Source organism: Uloborus diversus, chromosome 9 (assembly GCF_026930045.1).
Source record: "Uloborus diversus isolate 005 chromosome 9, Udiv.v.3.1, whole genome shotgun sequence".
Classification (NCBI taxonomy): domain Eukaryota; kingdom Metazoa; phylum Arthropoda; class Arachnida; order Araneae; family Uloboridae; genus Uloborus; species Uloborus diversus.
Window position 1 is genome coordinate 89475820 of NC_072739.1, and position 8700 is coordinate 89484519.

The window sequence follows — 8700 nt, forward strand, 5'->3', positions numbered from 1 at the left end:
AAAACCCTTGTTTTCGTTTTACTTTAATTTTCGCTAGCTCATCATTATCGCGAAAATTTAAGCCACGCGAAATATTTAAACTTTCTGTTCTATTCACATACAATTCACTAAATTTTTTATCTCGCAAAGTCACCGATACGTTCATTTTCGCAAAAATTACGACTCGCGTAACTGTTTTTACAGAAGGTAAATGGTTAATAAATTGAAATAAATCTGCATTTGTTTAAAAAGTACTGTGTTACTGTGTTAAATAATCCTACATTCTCGATGAAAAATACTAAAATTTTTAATTATACAATTAAAATTTGAATTTACAAATTATCTGTTAATTCTTACTCTTATTAAGCGAAACAAACAAAAAACGAAGGAAAAGAAAAACATATCTCCGAGCGCTCCGAGCGATGGAAGTTCCCTCCCTCTCCTTCTACGTCATCCCACGTCACCCCGAGTCTTGGCAATAATGGTTGCCGAAAAGGAGCCAAATTTTTATTCTTTTACTAAATAAAAGTAAAGAATTGTTTTGTTTAATGATGTATATATTCAGCAGAGCGACAACGTGATGTGATTAAAAACCGGTAATTTGATAACAAAAAGCAAATGGGTTATTTTTAAATATTTTTTAAAGCTTGCGAGCTTCCTCGTAGACTCCAATGCTAAGACCATCTCCTAAGCCTAACGAGAGGAACATTGGCGAGATTCGAAGGTTACACTGTACCCCAATCCGATTCGACCATAGACTAATAATAAGAATAGACCGAGCTATGGCAACCCTTTTGCTGCTCATAAACCAAACCATGTGACTGGTGGATATCCTAGCAACAGCGGGCGTTGATCGTAGCAGACGATCGAAATAAAATAAATAAAATTGATGGAACACAGAAGAATGATCTTTTATGGAGTCCGATTTGGGAACAAATCTGATATACCCCCCTCTTGGCGACTTTTTCCTGTTGGCGCCAAAAAAGCGTCGCCAAGAAAACTATGTATGACGTCATATGTCATACATCGTTCTTAGCGATGCTTTTTTAGCGCCAACAGGAAAAATTCAAATTATGTCATTAATTATTTAATGAAATTAATGCATTAATTTTTTTCCGTTGTTTCTCCGGGATACGAGAGCCGAGGTCTCATTACGAAAGTACTATGAGACCTCGGGCTCGCCAGGACCTCGCTGCCGCTCGGTCCGTTATCCCTCCGACTTTTAATATACATCACAGTCGGATATAAGTCACAGATCTCCTCCGTTCAGTATACAATAAAGTCACAGATTTTATGTGAAATTAACACCATTTTTGTGCTACAAAAATGCCAACCAGACCAAAATACAAACTACCAGAAACACACTAAAAACACAATAATTCAAAATATGTTCACTTACCTTTTTTACTTTTCTTTTACTTCCTCACGTGAGGCAGTGCACATATGTTCCGCTCTTAGGGAAATTATCCCATTTTTTATTATCATTACTTTACAAAAATATTTAAATTATGTTTGTTTTGACAAAAAAAATTCCAAAAAAAACAACCCTTATTTTACTTGTATTTTGTACTCCACCCAATTAATTTCGCGAATTATTTCGAAAAACTTTACAAACATATCCTCATTTTTGTATTCACAATTTTTTTTGTATAAATAATAAGCTAAATAAAATTTAAAATCCCCTAATCTATTATATGTTGGTAGAGTACTTTTAACGTGTCTCCATGTGGATTCAATTGTGTTAGTGTGACATTTAGTTTCTGGATGTACAAAATTAAGTTTATGGTTGACTGTTAAATGCTCATACCCCTCCTCCCCCAATGTATCATATACCCTCCAACAATCGGAGTGCACCCGTCGTGCCTGGTAGTATCCACTGCTTAATTGCCAAAAATAGAGTTTCCCTACCCCTATCCCCAACAGCAACCAAAAAAGTTTTCCCCGAACCCCGTTCAACCCCCCCAAAAACCCATTGTCCCTCAACTGCATGTCCCCGATTATATTTTCTTTTCCCAAATTTAGATTCATCAACTTCAATAACTTTCCCAAACCCCCCCCCCTATTTGTTCGGATTTTAATTCAATGTAATTTAATATTTCTTCATTAATATAATTTCGCCAATCGGCTAAAGTTTGTGATGAAAAAAAATATTGACTTTCAATATCAGCAGTTTTGGTCCCAATTAAAATCTCATATGTTATCAAAAAAAATCTCCTCTATTTTCAACTTGCTAGAACTAAACCATGACCCACTCCTGATCGTTGCTTCTTTTCCACAAACAACACCCCCAATAACCTTTCTACAAAAAAAAAATTAACCCATCTGAACATTTTTTAGTTTTTTTAATTTTCATAACAGAATTACATCTAGAACATAACATTTCATTCTTAAGTAAACCAATTTCCCTTAAAAATTCTAAAAAAACCTCTTTATTTTCAATTAGTTTAAATATAAAAAATCTATTTAGGACTCCGGTACGTCCAAACGTTGGACGACCTGACGAAAAAGAAAAAGAAGATTCATTCAAAAATTTCAATTGATACTTTTGGACATCACAAACCGAACTCATAATTAAAATAGAAAATTCAACTAAATTAACATTAAAAAACAACAAGAAAAAGAATACTCTAAAAGCGGAACATATGAGCACCTACCTCCTACCACACAGACACGTGCAAAAAGACAGACTTCGAGAAACTACTTTCCAGCGTTCAAGTTGCAAAACCAGGGTTGCCAAGTTATCGCCTCATTGGCGATTTTCGTATCGAGCGAAAAATTAAAATCTCGCCAAGAGGGGGGCATATCAGAGGAGAGCCCCGATTTGTAAATTTGTTATTCTAAGTTGTAAATATTTTGTTAATATAGTGAGTTTTTCGTTTAGATAGTATTCTGCATTTCCTTTAGTCAATTTCAATAACTCTCTAAGCAATTAAATATTCAAGCGCCCAAAACGAATCGGCAAACGGTAAGATTTTTACCTACAATTTCAATTTAATATACCGATTAGTACATTTTTGCGTTAACGCAAAACGTTTACGTCATTATACGTTTACGCCAAAACGCTGACGTAGTAGTTCCGAATGAAATAAAAGTTACTGAAAACTGAGACCAAAAACTATTACTAGTGTCAAAATAATGCATAACTAAAAAAAAACAGTTCAATCTCTGCACTTGGAAAATTTTTTTTAATGAAAACACATTGTCTTAAAATACATGTCGAGTGTCAAACTATAGATAATGCTGCCATCTAGCAACCATGCTGCCAAAGTCTTCGCCAAGTCCTTCCACTAGTCACGTGATGCATCTATGAACCAATTTTCTTCATCAGCAAGAATGAAAAAGCTCGGTCTACTCTTATTATTAGTCTATGGATTCGACCCCATCCGCTCTCCAGGGTTACTATACAGCTCAATGATGTAAGCACGCGGATTCGAAAATGCATGCCGTCAATAAATGAAACGCTCGATTTTGATTCAAACATTAAAAAAAGACAAAATGGCCCTGTGTTAGCAGAATTTAAAGCAAATTTTTTCTTAAACCTTATTCTCTTTAATACGATTAATTTTAATTTAATCAAAAGATTCAGAGACAACGAAAATAATATATTTTAATTGATTCAAAATGATTGAAGGAAAAAAACTGATTAAGAAAATGAAAATTGATAAATAAGCAACAAATAACGAAAAAAAAAAATTGCTTGTTTTTGCTACATTAAATTAAGCGTTATAAAGATTTTTGAACATAGAAATATTTCCTATTCGGAACTCCAGCGCTCGAATACGCTACCTTGCGGTGATTTACAAAACTGCAAATGAAACTAAAACATTGCCACGTTGCGTTCCACGTGTGTCTGTTGACGTAAACACAGGCGGTTTGTTCTGAGTATTTATTAACGCAATCGATGTGTCTTAGTTTGCTTTCAGCTACAGAAATTAATTCGTCCCTTAGTAGTATTCTCGAGCTTCTCAAAATAATGTTAGTTTTCATTATTTCCTTAATAATTGGTGAAAGCGAAAATTCTGGATTAACAAACTTGGATAACGTTATACAAGGTAAAAAAATTTATTGTTTTGTATGAATTTGTAAGAATATGGGGTTTTTTTTAATCTTAAATTAATTAAACTTACCATATTTTACAGCAGCATTTAGTTGTATTGGACAGTATGCAAAATATTTTCTTGAATATATTATCGTAGAACAAAATGAATAACCGAGAAAGAATTTACTTTATTCCTTTTATTCTCAGCTGAAAGGTTTCGCCAAATTTGTTTAGGGTTATAGGGTTTAGTTTTATCAAGAATTGATAAATATCGAATTCAACATCGTGGAAATAGCTGCTTAGAACTACGAACTACGTAGTTTGCATTAATCTTTGACGTTTAGTAATGCTTCTTGAATTCTCATTTCTTTCTACGTGGGCCAGAATATCCACAAGACTTTGAAAATTAATTTAAAAGGAATAAAGCGAAAAAATCATACGTACGAACAAAAATCACAACACTTTTAGCATTTTCTTCGTTACCATGTGCGTTTGTTTTAGTTTTTAAGTCCTCCATTAGACAGTGACTTCAGTGCCCCCTATAGTTCATTGGAGTTGCGAATATTAATATATCAAAAGCATCACTTATTTTTTTTCTAAGGGGAAAAAAAATAATTTTCTGATTTCAATGAAAAAAAGTTTAGCATTATTAGCTTAAAAATTCCGAAGGGAAATATATGCCTGGGATGCCCACCTAGGGGGGAAGGGGGGTTGTGGTGTGCTGTTAGGGGTGTGTCACCCATGTATATGCAAAGGAAAGTTTGAAAGAGTAATACTAGAAATATGTAGAAGCTTAAAACAAGGTATCTTATCCAGGCCCTGATCTATACATTTTGGGCCTCCCTGCAACAAAATCTGTATGGCTCTCCCCAGAGGCCATCAGTGTATATTTGTAACGTTAAATAAGTCTTAGTGCTAGGTTTTTTTCATTTTTTTTCTTCACTTTCATTGGCCGTTGAACCCCTTAAGACGTGAGCCACCCCACACTGCGGGGATCTTATCTCACTCCCCCCCCCCCCACTCCAAAAAAGAGATTAAGAACCTCTGAATATTTCAATGGTTTAGTGGGCAGCCCTAGTTAAAAGATTAATTTGTATAAAGTTGAAAACTGAAATCAGAGGTCATTTTTATTTGAAACTAGATACAGATACAAATATTCAGAAATAAATTGGGAAGTTAAGGGGGGGGGGGCGTGTATTTTGACACATTATATTTTTTTAACATTTGTATACGCATAAGAAATAGACGTCGACATTGTTTTATATTTATTTCTAGAAAGTACACTATATATTACTTAAAATTTTCAACAACGTTTTTATACTGAAACAATACTCTAATGAAAGGTAGTTAGGTAGTAGACATTTTTTTTAATGAAACAAAGTTAAAACAATTCAGAACACCAAGCAAGGACTTGTACTTATTTTGAATTTTTATGAGAAAGCAAAAACAAAAAATTAAAAACAATTGAGCATGAGGAAAACTCATTTACCTCATGCTAAGTCTTCAGATCAATAGCATGATCTTATTGTTGTAATCTTGTTGTTGTTGTAAACAACAGAGATCTCTGTTGTTCAATTTATTTTTTGGTGTTATTGTATCTATGAACTTTATTTAAAAAACAAAATTTAAAGCATTTTCACCCCCCCCCCAAATGCATTTTCTTAATGGAGCAATCAAAACCAGAATACCAAGACAGGATTTAAAATTAAATGTTCGTGACTATTATATTTATGTGGCAAAGAAGTCTTAGTGTTTTTTGAAATGAAACGCAACTTCAAAACAGTTGATATACAAAATGTGTTTATTATTACAAAATGTTTAAAAATCCCCACTTCAAAGTGTTGTTTCCCATAACTGTTAACAAAACATTAGTTTAATTAAAAACTTCAGTCACTAATGGGCAAGGGCAAATGAGAACTTCTTTGCTTTTAGTGCTTTTTTCTTTGCAAAAATGTATGAAAATTTCTTTCCCAGCCATTAATGAATAATTTATAAAAAATATAAAATTTTAATGTCCCTAATGTGTACTGAAATCGGTTTCCATGGGGATAGGGAAAACTTTTGAGCCCCCCCCCCTTAAAATTTTGCATATGGGAACCCTTGCTAATGGGCAATTTGATAATCTTCAAAAAGTGCAACTTTGCTGTCACATGCCTTTTACAGTCAAAACTAAGGAATAATTTAATATTTTTTAATTTCAGCAAAAATATATCCATTCAAATCTGCTGACAGGTTTTTTTTTTTGTAATAATTTTTATTTATTTCTTTTCTTTTTTTTTCTTGGTTGCAGCATGTGAATTCTCACCTCCATGTATTAGAATTTAATTGATTCAAAATAAAAATGAAGAGATAAAAAAAAGGGTAAGAAAATTAAAATTTATAAATGAAAAATACAGATAATGCACATTAGAAATTGCTTGTTTTTGTTTCGGAAAGGCAAGCATTATAAAGAGTTTTAAATCTAAAAATATTTCCTGTAACCATCTAAAAAGCAATATTACTAATTAAAATGGTTTGCTATTAAAAAAATTGCATGTTTAAGTTTACCGTGTACAATTTTCTGATTTAAAGTGATTGAGTTCAACATTAAATTAAAAATTTGAAGGATAAATATGCAAAGGAAAATTTGAAAGCTTAATACTAGAAATAGGTAGATGGTTAAAAAGAGGTAACCTCCTCCCCCCCCCCAAAAAAAAAGAAAGAAAAGATACCAAGATCCTCTAAATATTTTAGTGGTTCAGTAGGCACTCCTGGTTGAAATATTAATTTGAATAAAGTTGAAAATTATTACTTTAATTTGATATAGACTGAAATATTCAGAAATAAATTGAGGAGTTGAGGTGGTGTAATTTTAAACATTACTTATTTTCAACTCATATGAATAAGAAACAAATGTATCTATTGTTATTTATTTATTTCTCTGCATCATACATCTATTACTTAAATTTTGAACAATATTTTCACATCAAAACAATATTATAAAGAAAAGAAAGTAGACACTTTCTTAATGAAACAAAGAAAAATATCATTCATAGCACCAGTAGAGGACTTGTACTTATTTTCAATGTTGGTGGAAAAGCAATGTTTACATTTAATTTTGACAGAGATTTTAAATACAACTTAGTATGAAGAAAACTCATTCATTCCATAATAAGTCTTCAGGTCATTACCACATAAAGATTACAACACAAGTCTCTAATATTCAATTATTTTTTTGGTGTTGTTACATGTGTAAACATTATTTCAAACACAGAATTTCCATTATTGTTACACGAGGAAAAAAAAGAGGAAACGAAGACATTTTTCTCAATGAGGCAATCAAAATCAAATTCAGGGTACTGAAACAGGATTTGTAGTTTTTATAGATTTTGGGGCAAACTATTATTGTCAATAACTGCTTAAGTAACAAAATAAGCAAAGAATAATCTTTGTGTTTTCTGAAATGCAACATAACTTCAAAATATCTAGATGTTCAAAATGTGGTTATTATTACCAAATTTTTAAAAATTCCTTACTTCAAAGTATCATTTCCTATAACTATGGACAAAACATAAGTTTAATCAAAAATTTCAATCACTTATAAGCATAAAGAAAATAAATTTTGTTATAGGCTTTACTCCCATCTACTCAATCAGGGAGTTTCGATTAGACAGGGCAAAATACACTGATGCTTGTAATTTCTTTTCTTTTATACTATTTGTGAAGTGAATTTTTTTTGGGGGAAAAGAACCCTTCAATGAAATAAATTGAATTTTTTGTTCAGATTTTTTCATATAGATTGTAATTCTATTCATTACCCCATATCATGGATGGATGAACACGACCTATATTCCAACATCCTGAAAAATACTTCCAGAACTCAGTCAGACACAGAACAGGTGCATTGACAGTCAGAAGTAGACTAAGAACAGTTGCTACCTATCCCTTCCAAAATTGGAGCTATTCGCAGTTATTCAAATCCTGTCCTGTAGTTTAAGTGGGCAGAAAAATCTCTTCTTGAGAGGGGGGAGGGGATTTCTGCATAACTACAGGAAGAGAACTAGCATCAATGAACTATTCATTCAATGCTGAAGTAAGGTATAACAATAAACAAACCTAAATGCATCTTTCATAATTTTATATATACCTATATTTTTTAGCCTTGCATTAAATACCAAAAATTTATTAAAAATCTAAATTGAAAACAATATTTTTACATGACAAACAAGCATAAACCTTAAGAAAGTATTTGTTTTACAAAACAAATTCAAAACTCTAAATTTGGAGAATCAAAACAGAATTCCAGCTATTTCTCAATTTCTGTTGCAAAATTATTGTTTGTTTAACCTCTTTACATTTCAATATTATTATACAAATGAATGATAATAAATTTGATAATAAGCATGACAAATCAGAAATACAGCATTGTTTGTATGAAGATCAGAAATTTAATTTAATTACACTATTTAGCATTTAAACACAAAATTTTCGTTGATTTGTATGTCGTTGCTGAAAGTCGAAAGACCATTTCGGCAACAAATTTTGCGAAGTTATCAGCATAATGTGACGCATAACAAACATGAATGGCATATTATGTATGGAAGTTTATTATTTTTTTAAACAACTTGATTAAAATTAGTTTTGATAAAGCTGTCAAGCTAAGAAAACTTGGAAAATGATTTCTGGACATGCTTGTAAACTGA